The sequence below is a fragment of the Ailuropoda melanoleuca genome, chromosome 14 (genome assembly GCF_002007445.2).
Source record: "Ailuropoda melanoleuca isolate Jingjing chromosome 14, ASM200744v2, whole genome shotgun sequence".
NCBI classification, from domain to species: Eukaryota; Metazoa; Chordata; class Mammalia; order Carnivora; family Ursidae; genus Ailuropoda; species Ailuropoda melanoleuca.
This window is the reverse complement of record NC_048231.1, coordinates 5,702,295-5,716,716: the sequence shown is the minus strand read 5'-3', so window position 1 is coordinate 5,716,716 and position 14,422 is coordinate 5,702,295. Positions and strand designations below refer to the sequence as shown.

At 43.2% G+C, this 14,422-nt stretch overlaps 1 protein-coding gene and 1 long non-coding RNA gene across 2 annotated transcripts in view; one reads left to right on the top strand and one right to left on the bottom strand.

The window, feature by feature from the left end:
• RHOJ (ras homolog family member J) overlaps window positions 1–14,422 on the bottom strand; it is an 80,674-nt gene that overhangs the window by 29,592 nt on the left and 36,660 nt on the right. The window lies entirely within an intron of this gene.
• LOC109488732 overlaps window positions 7,986–14,422 on the top strand; it is a 45,258-nt gene continuing 38,821 nt past the window's right edge. Inside the window, exon 1 of the long non-coding RNA XR_002141634.2 lies at window positions 7,986–8,063. This is a non-coding gene — a long non-coding RNA (uncharacterized LOC109488732). The remainder of the gene's footprint in view (window positions 8,064–14,422) is intronic.

Below are 14,422 nucleotides of genomic sequence, written 5' to 3'. Positions count from 1 at the left end.
GCCTCTCTCCGTGCCTCCTTGCTCACTGGGCCATGCAGCGCTGTGCAGTAGTAGTAATATTCTCACGTCTCAGAGTTCGGCATGGGCCCGCCCTGTAACTCCACAAATACTGGTTGAGTGACTGAAAAGGGCATTAAACTCTACCCAGACTGAAGGTTTTCTGTGAGACATTTATTTTCTGTAGACGAGTCTTTGGCATTTCCCAAAGGGTCACCATGAGCTTTTCTGTACAGTAACCGGCAGGATGGGGTCACCAGCAATGGCGTCCGTGGCTGGAGCTGGCAGACCTGCTGTGAGAGGGTCCCCTGGCAGTGGGCGCTGCTGGGTGGGATCTGTGCTTGGAGCCCTCTGCCACTTTTCCAGGCAACTCTCACCAGCCATGGGGCTGCCGGATTCTAGGCCAGTAGGGCAGGACCACTGCCAAGGTGTCCTGAGGTTCACTGGGGCCGTGGAAGCCATAGTAGCCAGGTAGCTTGGCATAAGCCACAGAATACAGGGGAGCTGTCTTTTAATTAAGACTCTGGAAAGAAGTGACTGAATGATAAGTGAAGCCTGCTCACAGAGGCTTATTGTGGCAAACCAGAGCATGCTCTTTGCAGGATCCCCTGCAAAAAGAGATACTTAAAAAAATACCAGCTTCTTCATAAATTGCTTTAAAAAACCTCACAAGTATTGGGCTTGCATTGAGGTATGGTGGAATAGATGCCTAAGGTGGAGGCAGAAACGTGCAATTTTAGCCTTTGGACTCCGTGAGCGAAATGTTTCATGGCAGCCACCAGGGGGAGCTACTTAAAAACACGGATTCCCTGGTTTCACACCCCGCCCCTAGGATTTTGAGGAAATAGGTGTGGGATGGGACCCACACGTCTGCACTTTAATCAAGCTCTTCAGGAGACTGATTCAGATCTGAACCTCTGTTTCCTCATCTTTAAGATGAGACTAATGACAAATCGATGACTCTAGAGTATCCCGTTCACTTTAGACAGGTGTTGCGAATATTAGATGAGGTAATATGTGGGAAAATCGTAAAGTTTACAGAATGCTACACAGATATTATCTTTTTGGCCACGTCTGACCTACAATACGGGAACGAGGCACTGTGGGTTTAAGGGCGCTGTCCCCTCCGTGTCTAGAAATAGTCACTGTGGAAACGCGAACACCTGGGTGGTGATGAAAGCGGAATAGTGTGTTTCTGTGAAGAATTTTCAAAGAATTATTGGGCCATAAAAATTCTATCAGGTACCAGCTATAACTAGTTAGAAAATGTGATGGAAAGTATCCTTTTCACAATGACAACAAAAACTGTAAAGTGTCTAGTAATGTGCGTGACCTTTCTGGAAAAAGCTCTCTGTGGAACGACGTAAAAGAGGGACATGGAGAAACGTGGATTTGGGTGGGAAGCTCCGTATTAAGAAAATGTTAGGATCTTTGAACTGGGAACACAACAGGGTGATTACAGTCTTTCTATGGAAAATGATATTGGTGAGAAGAGCTAATAATTTAAAAAATGACAGGATAACTGGGTTAATATATATTAACATGGATTATAAAGTTATACTAATTATAGAAGCATAGCACCAGCACGAGAATCAATCAAGCAGGAATCTCAGCCACAGAGCTGGTGCTTCCTGTGTAAGGATTTAGTATACAAGTGGCAGTGGGCAAAGACAAAGTAGTCAATATATTGTATTTCAACAGTCGGTTACTATTTGGAAATAAACAGCAGGTGAAGAACACCATAAAGAAAATGATCGATGTATTTGATTTTAAAAAAAGAAAGAAAGGTAAATGTACTGGGAAAAATTGGTCACGCTGTACGAAGGTTAAAGAAGGTTATCTTTGATACATAGGGTGTATTCTAATCAATAAGAATAGTAATTAATCCAAAGAAAAGAAATAAAGAATATGTACAATTTACAAATAAATTAAGGGTCCATGAATATTGGAATGAAAATATTCAAGTTAAACAAGATGCCATCTCTGGCCTATCACATGGACAAAGAGGAAGAGAACGGGACCCAGTGTTGGTGAATTCATGAAGGTGTGGGTGCTGTTGCTCTGATGGAGGAATTATAAATTGGTTCAAGTTTTCTTGCAAGCCATATGTCAGAATAGATCAAACACCTAAACATGGGTCTGTCTCTGACTCAGCAATTTCTGTTTCTACTGTGCATTCCCAGGAAGAATCCTACATGTGCACAACAATATAAATATATATGACAATTTATCACCAAAGTATTTATAATTGCTGACAGTGGGAAAAAACCTAAAAGTTCAATAATCAGGGATGGGTCCTCTTGAGTTATGCAGCAACCTTACAATGTGAACTTTTATTTTATTTTACATTTTTAAAAGATTTATTTATTTATCCTAGAGGGAGAAAGAGATTGGGGGCAGGCGCAGAGGGAGAGAGAGAATTTCAAGCAGACTCCATGCTGAGCACGGAGCCCGACACGGGGCTCGATCTCATGACACTGAGATCAGACCTGAGCTGAAACCAAGAGTCTGACGCTCAACTGACTGTGTCACTCAGGTGCCCCAAACTGTAGCCTTTTAAAGAATACTGAGAAGCGAGGTAAAATAGTGAGGATATAATATCTGATAGGAGATAAAATTCTACATTGCACATGTAAAAATATTTATAGAAAATACTTTTTATTTTTTCCATACTTTGTTACCTTGAGCACAGAAGTCAGAAAAAAAATGGTATTTGGAAGCTCGCCAGTTGTGGTTATCGTGTTCTGATTATCACTGCTCTATACGGGTTAGATTGAAAGTCATCTGGCTTGTCTCCCGTCATTTACATTCTCCCATTGCTTCTAGGTTTTGTCTTAGGCTCCTGCAGATTTATTTGAGGCTGTAGGACCAAGCTTCCATTTTTATGAGGAGGCACATGCGATGCTTGCTGCAGCGGAGAGTCAGAAACTCTCTTCCGGAGCAGCTCATCTTCTCCAGAGGATTATGATGAGCCCCTAAGCTCTACCTATACTTGCATTTCAAAGGTACGGAGAAAATATTGTGCCTTTGAGGATGCTGGCATCTGCCGAAATGTATTACTAGTAAACCAAAACACGTGTACGGGCTGTAAAGACAAAAGCAGTAAGTTGGCCCCAGATACCGCCCCTTATCGACAAGGTCTAGGCCTAGTGAAATCCACCGGCCCAGCGGAGAGTTAGAGGATGTGTTCTGCTCCCACTAACCTCTCTACCAAAGGATTGCAAGGTAGTTTGGAGAACATTAAACAATTTTTCTCTGTTTTATACTTTTGTGCGAGGTGGTTGTCCTAGATTATGTTTACTCATCCGCCTCTTTGTTATTCAGAAGCCTAGAATTTTAAGTACTCTTGTTTTTTTTCCTTTATTTATTGCATTTATTGTAGTCTAGTATCCCCAACAAAATAGCGGTTCTTCATAGTTTTATTTTTTGCTTCTTTTTTTAAAAAGATTATTTATTTATTTATTTGAGAGAGAGCGCATGCGTGTGTGCCCATGCACACACACACACACACAAACACACACTCATCCATGCACTAGTGGGGGGAGGGGCCAGAGAGAGAGAGGGAGAAGCAGGCTCCCCTGCTGAGCAGGAAGCCTGATGTGGGACTCTATCCCAGGACCCTGAGATCATGGCCTGAGCCAAAGGCGGACACCTAACCGCCTGAGCCACCCAGGCACTGTTTTTTTACTTCTGAACAACTGTCCAGAAGTAATTAATATTTTCTGGTTAATTATGATCAATTAATTAATTTACAATTAATTAATTTGTATGACAGTGTGAGATAAAGCAGTTCTTGGAGCCTTTCTGCAATAAATATCGGTGAGACCACCTTTTAACTTCATTGTTTTTTCTCAATTTGTATAAGGTAATGTCTGCCACTTTTATGTCCCTGTTCACATGCTTTTCCCCAACTATTTCTCCTCAAACCATCTAAAAATAAAGCTAGAGTTTTGGGAATGCTTATCAGCAACGCACAGTTCTGTTAAGGACAGGTCCATCGACAGTAGAGGGATGTGCTGAACGGAGGCTGTCATTAGGATTTGTGACATGCACAGTCACTCAAAGCTAGAAAGAAGCTTCGTGTAACGCTTGATGCCTCAGGTCAACTGGGTCAGAGGCTTTGAATTCTTATTCTCGGTTTTGCCGCTGCTTTTCTTGTCAACCATTCTGACCATAAGTGAAAGATAAAGACACCAAAGGGGGATTCAAATCCTAAACCGTAGCACGGGTCCTTAAATTCATCTTCTCTGTATTTTTCAGAGCCTACCAACAGGCTTGAAGCTTTGCCCTATCTTCCACTCTTCACCAGCGCACCTTCCGTGAATATTTTAGTCTTCTTTCTGCCAACACAAGGGAGCCCAAGGCTTGTGCGGTGCTCTCCATTGGGCTTTGGAGGGGAGGGACGCTGACTAGTCAAAGGTATTTTCTCTCTTCCATAGGAGTGGGGGTGGGAGCAGGAAGAGGGGGAAGGAGAGATAATGCACATTTATAATTTAATATCCTTTCTTGTATCCCTGATGCATTTCTAATGCAGCCGTTTGTTTTATAGGTCGGGCGGGGGGTCACCTGCCGAACTCTAGAGTGATACTAACATCATGTCTTTCTCTTGGAACGTATAGATACTCAGGAGTTTAAACTACCACATTGTCAAGGACACCAGGGGTAGCTGGAATGGCAATTTCTACCAGACCAGAAGGTTAAAGGCTCAAGGGCTGAAAGGGGAATTAGAGATAAGATGATGGCCCTCTTCAGTCATCATGAATCGGTCAGGAGCAAAGTGATGTTATGCCAGTGGGAGTCATGAGGACACAAGATCAGGCGGTTGACAGATACCTATGAATGGGGAAGGGTACTCTACCACAGAAATGCAGGAGGGAGCCGGGTCCAGCAGCTGGAGGGCTCAGTCTCACCTGCCCGCTCACTGGTCCTCAAGAATTAAGGGGCTGGGGGCGTAAGCACATTGCTTAGCGGGGTCCTGCCAAGAGTGCAGACTCTGGTGATGGTTGCTGCTTTCCTTGGTGGGAATTTGAGGCTTGGAAGGAACTGGTGCCAAAAATGAGGACCGTAAAAAGAGGAAATTATAAACAAGTAATCTTGAGGCTTGGAAAATGTTGTCTCATTCCCCTGGGTCATCACTGAGGGGAAATTGACCTCCAAATGCAAGAGCATGAGTAAAGGGAGGGAGGCAAGTGATTTGGGCAAGTGAGACTATGAAAAGGGCTGATTTGCTCAGTAATTTATTTCAACATTTCAGTAGATTGTACCCTGGCAGCTTGGAGCATAATGAAAACCAGTGTGTTTTCTTGGATGTGGGGATTTCTGAGTGTCTTTTTTTTTTTTTTTTTTTAAAGAAACAGACTCTTTTTTTTTTTTTATTTGACAGAGATAGAGACAGGCAGCGAGAGAGGGAACACAAGCAGGGGGAGTGGGAGAGGAAGAAGCAGGCTCATAGCAGAAGAGCCATGTGGGGCTGGATCCCAGAACGCTGGGATCACGCCCTGAGCCGAAGGCAGACGCTTAACCGCTGTGCCACCCAGGTGCCCCTTCTGAGTGTCTTTTTGAAGTTCTGTGACCTATTTTAAAATGTATGCTTCTGGACGTGTGGCCGTGTCTACTATTGCTGTCCGTCTGTCTGTCCAGCGTAAGGGCCTGTGCAGTCCTGACTTTTGGAGCAGCTGGTGAAGTCAGACACGTTTCGTTTGTCTGGATGAGCTCCCTTCACCCCATGCTCCCCCGTCTGGCTCAGTAACTGTTGTCCTTCTTTCCCGCTGCCTTATCAACATCTATCGCCCTCTTTCCCACCCCCTTATCAACATCTATCGTCCTCTGTTCCCCCACACATCGAAGTTCTACAAATGATTAATAACTGACTAGACTGTGAATTCCTTATAGGCAAAGACAAACTTCTAGGATCTAGCAGTAATGGGTATTCAATAAATGGGTATTTGTTGAATGAATGGATAGCCTAAAATCCACCTCCACAGCCCCCAAGGAGAGCATACATTTTAAAGACGATCACGCCAAACTGATAAATCTCTAATAGGGATTTCAGGAGCATCTGATAGGTTGGAGGAAAGTCTGTGCAGACTTGCAGCTTTCCTCACACTCAGGAAATCACAACAGAGTGTCCTGGTGATACTTTCTGGTGTAGATGACAGGAGACACAATTGTGGAATTGAAACTGATCAATTCTAGAAAACAAGGAAAGCTATTGAGCCCAAGGCTTGGGCCCACTCCAAGATAGACAGTGATGGCGTGTGTGGCTAGTTCCCAGCACTGACTGTTGAGACTACACTGATCTGGTCTTGTGTGACATAAGGCAGCCCTTGAGGTGTCAGTTTCAGGGCCTGGGGGAGCAGCCCAAGCCCTTAACCTCAACCTCTGCCAGGGACTGGCTCCACCATCACTCCAACCACCATGCTGGGAGCCCTGTGGGGACAGTGCCGGCACCGCAGACCCTGCATACAGATCTGACTCCGCAGCCAAGAAGGAGAGAGAAAAAAATAACTAAACACATCTGTTAATTATGTTCCAGATAGTTTTTTGAAAATATAGGATTAGTGAGGGATAAATGAGCATTAACCATACCTCTCAAGACAAATTCACATTTTCTTTCTTTTTAAAAAATCATCACACTGGCTGATGTCAGCAAACAGTCGGCAAAGTTTTCTCTTTTAGACTTTGGTCTAAAGTGTAAAGGTCCGGTCTTCTGGCTGTCTGTGAGGTATAGCATTTGTGACTGGTTGTTGTTATATGATCCCAGGAAGAGTGAGAAGAGCTCAGCCTTACAAACAAGTAAGTGCTGACCCACCTAAAAATAGAAATGGCTGGAGGAAAGCAGAGATAGGCAAGAAGGGGGCAGTGGTCTAAACCAGTGAAAGAAAATACTAAAGAAATGATTTATGATGTTATCTAAAACCTTTGTGCTTTTGAAGTATTCAGGTGAGTGTATTTTTAGCTGGTAAGGGAATTAGGAATTGGCGTTTGCAGACCAATGACAGCCTGCTGTGCTCTTGATTAACAAACAATTATCGATTGAATGACCCTTTGCAGGTCACCACCCTGAATCCTGAAGGGTTTTCACCTTGAGAATTACAGAGGCTTTGACCTTTTGTTCAAGAGTAAGGAAAGGCAAGAGAATAAACAATATACACAAAAACCCCTGAGCCAGCAGCAGGGCTAGAAAAATTATCTAAAAATACAGTCAAATTCTTCTTAAAGAGTTGTGGGAATTTCCTAATTTCTCTGTCAAAGATCTCATGTTCTCTTTCCTGTTCTTAGGAAATGCTTCTTACTTCATCTTCATGTCCCTGTTCTGATGCTGTTGCCTTTCTGGGAATAGGACTGCTGGAGTGATCGTAGGGCAGGAAATCCTAGGAGTGGGGGTGGAAGGGGTGGGAGGGTCTGGAGGACTGCAGAGATGGGTGAGAGTTCCAGGCAGTGGGTGCGGAGGTGGGGAAGTTGGGGGGCAGAATAACAATATAGTTCTTTCATCACAGCTGCATGCTGGAGGGCTATTGATTAGGAGGAAGCGATGTTTTCATGAGGGTTAAAATCAGCTTTAGAAGTGTTCCTGGACTACTTTTCCAGGGCCAAAAAGTATTTTTTATATCATGTCTTTTGACTTAACTGTTATAATAAAGGAGTTGGTTTGAGTGGATGGTTCCAGATACTGGAGACAGTTCTTTGATATTGTTTTAATCATATCCCAAATTCATACCTCGGCATATCCACAGATGCCTAATTTAGTGTAACAGTGGTAAAGCAGAATAACGACCTCCCAAAGGTAGCCACCTCCTAATTCCCCAAACCTGTCAATAGGTTACCTTATGCAGCAAAGGACTTTGTTAATGTGATTAAATTAAGGATCTTAGGTTGGGGAGATTTTCCTGGATTACGTGGTGGGCTCAATGTAGTCACACGTGTCCTTATAAGGGAAAGAGGGAGGCGGAGCGAGGGAGTCAGAGTCAAAGTCAAACAGGTCAGGACGGGAGCAGAGGTTGGAGTGATACAAAGGGCTCCACAGAAGCTGGAAAAGGCCGAGAACAGACTTTACCCTAGAGCCGGTAGGGAAGGTGTCTGCTGACACCTTGATCATATTCTTCTGAGATACATTTTGGACCTTCAGAAATGTAAGATGATGGGCTTGTAATTTGTTATGGCAGCAATAGAAAACGAACACAGTAAACTTTATATTGTAAAGTATCTACTAGTTAAATCTTTGCAAGTCAGTGATGTTTGGGGAGGGGGGACGTTCTTTCCCTTGACTTAAAGTTTCCATGTGAAGGGTATCAATTAGTGTTAACACTCTTGGCCTGACCTCCCCCAGGAGAGTGGAGAGAATGGGAATGGTGTGACTGGTAAGCGTGGGAGCAACACCCGGGCATGCCTTGCTTAGCCCTCCCTCTTCCCCTTTGGGAAACATCTGCCCAGAAAAGTAAAAGTTCTGTTCTCTCTTTGGATGCAGAAGTTATTGTTTTCCAATGCTTGTCTGTGATGGATTAAGAAGCCCACTGTTACCCATGTGCCTAACCCCATTCTAGTCTTTTTCTGTTGGATTCTTCTTTCTCCCTCTCGAGCAGGGAAAAGAGGTCTTATTTACTGAATCTGCTGAAACACAACTCATCACATAGATATGCTTTCTCTTTTTCCTTGAATAACTTATTTGTCATTATTTAATTTATTTATTATGTCTTGCTTAGTTCCAGACAGTATTTAAGATGGCTTATAAATACATTATAATTAAAAAAGAGGAGCAGAGGGACAATGAAGGAAGGATTGATGAGATGAAAGTAGACTGGGGTGAGAATCACGAGCGTCTCCTCCAGTGCTGGGAGGGGTTGAGGTTGGGGAAGTTCACAGATCTGACCCTGAACTTCTTATCCATCAAAGCGAAGAGGAAAGCCTAATTGGTGACTGATTTATAGAATCACTGTGGAATCAAGATCGAATGGTTTATGGGATATGATAGCAAAACACCAACAGGTCACTCAAGAGAAACATAACTCTACCTAAAACTGGGACTGTGGACAACTTCTCCTGGGTCTTCCTAAAGGGAATGCTTATAGGAATGTAGTGAACGGGATTCTAAACACTGTTGAGTAAACATAGCCATGATCTATTTCTTACAATATCCCTCAGTGTAAGTAAATGGCACCGTAAAACACACTTCTTTTATTTACGTTGAATATTTACTGAGCATCTACTATGGGTCAGAGAAAGTGGTGCTGGGTGGGTGACCAAAACAGAATTGTCCTTGTCTTCAGGGAGCCTGTGGTCTAGAGGGGGAGCCAGATAACGTAAAAATAACCCCACACTGGAAAGATATAAAATCAGGCACTCAGAGAGTGTAAAACATGGGACTCGCTTTAGATTAGGGGTCAGGGACAACCTCTTTGAGGAAGTGACTTTAAGCTGAGATTACAGCAATAAGTAAAGTGAGCAAGGCAAAGAATGTGTGTGTAGTGGGAAGAGATCAGGGGTGTGTGTGTGTGTGTGTGTGTGTGTGTGTGTGTGTGTGTGTTTAAGGGAGCGAGAACAACACACACAGAAGCCCTGAGATGGAAAAGATGTGGAGGAAATGAAAGGTCAAGGTGGTCAGCATGTAGTAAATGAGGGGTGTGAGCAGACAATGGCCTGGAGAGCTTGTGTGTTTTGTAGCATGAGCAGTGGGAAGCCTTTGAAGGTTTTTGAGGAAGGAAGTGACATGTTCTTATTTATATTTTAAGAAGCTCACCCCGGCTGCTTTGTGACAGCAGGCAAGACAGAATTGGGAGCCTGTTCAAGTGGCCCAGGAAGACGGCCGTGACTTAGCCCGGGTGATGGCAGCAGAGATGTGATGGGTCTACGGTGGCGGGGGCAAAAGCACACACAGATAGGTGGCTTGCTGTTGATCTAGAGACCATTTCTACCTGTTTCTGAACTTGACTTAACCCTAAATCAATGTTAACTGTTTCTTAACTCATTGACTGTAGCATTTAAGTTAGTTACATGTGCAAATTGTACACGTTTCCTAGGAGACACTTCATCTCTAACAAGGTTGTACTTAGAGCAGAGGTTCTCAACGTTGCCTGCGCCCTGGACCAATGCTAACAGGATCTCTGGGGCTGAGACCTCGCATCGATATATCCGAAACCTCCCCAAGCGATCACACTGTGTGGCCGAGATTAAGAACCTCTTGACTTAAAGCATTAGATTGATGATGAGGTATAACATGTTGGGTGAGAGTTAAATCCAATATATAATGTTGTAAACAAGGTGGAGAACGAATATTTCTACTAATGTGAGGTTTGGATGGAATCAACTATTTGCAGTTTTCTCTAACCAGCTCTACATGAGGAAAATTAAATCGTGATCAACTGAGGAAACTAACATCCTTGCAAACACTTCAACTTTCAGTAGCTCTTGTCAAATTCATCTGAAGCCTTGAACTTATATATAAAGGTGAATTCTTAGGCACTGCCTGAATCTAAGTGTAGGCTAATTGGACATGAAAGGTTTTACTTCTAAATCACTGCCAGAGGCCAGCAATTTTGAGCATATGACAGCTGCCCGGTGGTGGTTTTTAACAGAAAAGTCAGCCTGAATTCTATTGCTAGGGGAAAATTTCCAGGGCGTCACACTTGTTAGCCCTCATGTATCAGAAATGATTCATGCATGCACTGAGTTGTGAGTTCCCATCCTCCTGCCAATTCTTCGGAGGCTATTAGCTCTGTGGGGACAGGGAGTGGAGTGGATGTATCTTGTTTCCTCCAGCACCAATTTCATACCTTCCTCCGTTTCCTTAAAGTGCCCTGAGCTGCTCAGCATTATGCAGAGGGCTCTGACTGGTTGCAAAAGTGAGCTGTGATTACTATAAGCCTGTCGCATAGTCTGTATCCCTTATTTTGTTGACTGGTTGGGAATTAGCACATGACTCCAGTCAGACTAATTGGGACCAACAAGACTCAATTCCAGGGTCCTTTACTTGAGCTATAGGAGAATGGACCTTCTTCTGGGAAAAGGGAGTGAGTAAGGAGATAGCTCCAGGAGCTACTGGTAGCCATTTGGAACTAGGAAAACAACTCTGACAGTGGAACCAGTGTTGATAAGGCAGGGCCGAAAGATGTTATTTGAGTCATGTGTCAAGTTTTTTCTAAAGCTAGGACTTGGGGCGCCTGGGTGGCTCGGTCGGTTAAGCCTCTGCCTTTGGCTCAGGTCATGATCCCAGGAATCTGGGATTGAGTCCTGCATCGGGCTCTCTGCTCAGCAGGGGAGTCGGCTTCCCTTTTCACTCTCCCTCCGTGCTCTCTCTCTCTCAAATAAATAAATAAAATCCTTAAAACAAAATAAAGCTAAGTCTCCCCCGTAACTTACAATGATGCAGGCATGCACTGTGTCCCTCCTTCACTCTGGCTTCAACAGGACAATAAATGTTTGTTGAGTGAATGAGCGGTAAGCAGAGGAAAGAGAGCAATATTAGGAGAGAAATCAGTATGGAATTTATGTAATTACAGAAGAAAAGGTCATTTTCAAAGATACCAAATCCCATCATTTTTCTGATTCTGAAATCTCAAATTAGCAAAGTACGGAATTTCCTTCTGATTACCTTACAATGACAAAGTGAGCAAAAATGGAAAAGAGCAGTAATAAATAATAATCTGGCCATGAGGTGGATGGGAGGGAGCAAATCATTTTTCCATAACACTAGTATCAAGGGGAATCTGACTCAGATTTAAAGCATGTAAGTCAATAAGTTCCTAAGCTGAAGTATTTTATCATTTCCTTAGCTTTACAAATGGTTCACTTCGTTTAATCGCATTTGCCATGACATAAATTATCAAAATTTTGTCCATGTATGAATTTATAGAGTCACTATATCGTGAAAGAAAATGTATTCACCTGTTTCAATACACTAATCAGAAGATAAACATACTTAGTCAATGATCCACATCATAATTTTTTTACCTTATTGGGAGCTATAAGAATACTTTATATAAGGAAACTATCTCATTTCACCTATAACACGTGGGTGAGAAGGAGGCAAAGGAAAAAGATCTCTGTGATGACCAGTGATCAGACCAGTGACCTCTATGATAATTTTTACCCAAGGACGTATTCAAGTATGAGAAAGAGACAATTCACTTTTATAAATGAGAAAAAAAGATAGCTTTGCATTTGCCAATAGAAGCTTATATATAGTGTCTTCCAGAACACTATGCAATGAAAATTTTCATCATTTCTTCCCTTCTTGATTTTTTTTCTCTACTTTTTTCCACTATTCACTAGAGAAATCTAGTTTCTGGGCCTATAGGAAAGGGGGAGTAGACAGAGAAAACGATAAACAGAGGGTAAGATCTGCAAGGGTTTTACTTTCAAACCTCATGCTTTGGAAACCCAGATACACTTGGTGTGCAGGTGCCTGCCCCCGGGAATACCGCTGTAGAACTAGGTACCCGTTGTAGGATGGATCCTTCCAAGTCTCCTGCTGAAGAGACTTGTTGAGGGTCTAAGGAGCCACTATAACCCTGAGTGTCTACACTGAGAAAACCTCAGTGTATCATTCCACCACGATCTACATGAACTTATTCTTTGATCTCTCTACTCCATTCTTCACTTCTTCTAACAATAAGGGCCAAGACCCATCTGTTCCTTGGGAACCTCCCTGATCGGCTCTACTTTCTGATCTCAGCCTTGTTCTGTATCCTCTTCTAAGTCTGTCTCCAGACCTGTGACGTGGAGCTGGGTAGGAACACATGGAATAGTTAAAGGGAATGAATGGGCCTATTTCCACTGAAGGGCTGACTCTAAGGTCTCTTATAAGTCGGTAAACAGATTTGTGATCTGAAGTCTGTGCAGGTGAATTTGCAACTTGGAATATAGCCTCCCCACCCCCTCAATGTTTAGGTTTCTAGGCTAGCCCACAATAGCACAATGCTACAGCTGACTTGTATAAATGTATATGAAAACAGTAGTAGGAAGTATTCTTACTCCACACACTGTCAAGCAGAAAAAAATGGTTAGAACTGTATTCGAATCTTAGTGGTCAAAGGAAAGCTAGGTGCAAGAAACAGGAGGAGGGTGCTAACAGGATTAAATAGCTGACAATCACTGCTTACTTGCCATGTGGGCACTGTGCTAAGTGCTCTATGTGAATCATCTCATTTAATTTCTCACTTTAACAGTTAAGAGGAAAAAAAGTCTCAGGTTATATGATTTCCCCAAGAACACACTAGTAGTAAGAGTCAGTAGGCTTGTCTGATTTCAAAGCCCAGGCTTTATCTATTCTGTGGTTTGGGTAGACATTCTGAAGAAAACTTTTGGAAACTTACCAGGCTCTTGATGTCACTGGCTTATTATTAAGGCCAATTTTCTTAAACACTCAGGACTCTTGACTTTTTTATTGCATGTCATCCTTTTAGCTTACACATGAAATGAGAGAGGAGAGCCTGAAAGAGAAAGATTTTGAAGCCCAAGGTGAAAGACAGGGGTTGAGATGACTAGAGGGAAGCAAGGACATGAGGAGAAGGTTGGGGGAATGGGTGCTGGAGAAGGTGATGGGAAACAGGCATGGCATTGAGCCCAGTTGCCTTGGTTGTGGTCAGGAGAGAGCTGCAGCTACGGGAGGGAAGGGTGAGACACTCCTAAACTGGGTCTTTGAAACATTGGGAGACCTTGCCCTAACTATGGAACCTCCTCCAGGGTTAGGAAAAGGTCATCAATCATCTAATAGTAACACCAGCTGCATGGCTAAGAGGTGTCAAAATGAGAATTAGAATCCAAGCCTGTTTGAATTCAAAGCCTGGGCTCTAACCGCTCCTTTTTTTTTTTTTTTTAAGATTTTATTTATTTATTTGACAGAGAGAGAGAGAGAGACAGCCAGTGAGAGAGGGAACACAAGCAGGGGGAGGGAGCAAGGAGCCCGATGCGGGGCTCGATCCCAGGACCCTGGGATCAGGCCCTGAGATGAAGGCAGACACTTAACGACTGAGCCACCCAGGCGCCCCCCAACCACTTCTTCCTTTTGACATCTTGGATGGTCTGAGCTACTCTGTGTGGCTGTGGATGTCTTCTTCGACGTCCCTGCCATTGGTGGTTATGGCTTTTAGAAGTTTGCCAGACCCTTTAGTTTCCAAGCATTTGACCACAAAGAGATCATAGTCCCAGATTTATACACTGGTCTACACTCAGGTCAGATTTGGATAGCTTAAAAAATATATATTTTTCTAAATATACCCTGTGTATTAATGCAGTCAATTGAATATCTACCTTTCTTCTCAATGAAGCAAAACAATCTTGTACTTATTCCCATTATTGAGTTTACACTGTGATGACTCAAACGTAAGACAAAGTAAGGCTGAGGAACACCACTGAAAGAGCTGCTTTACTACCGTAATGCATCCAGAGTTCTTTAGCACCAGACGGAAACACCTCGGGTTTAATATTT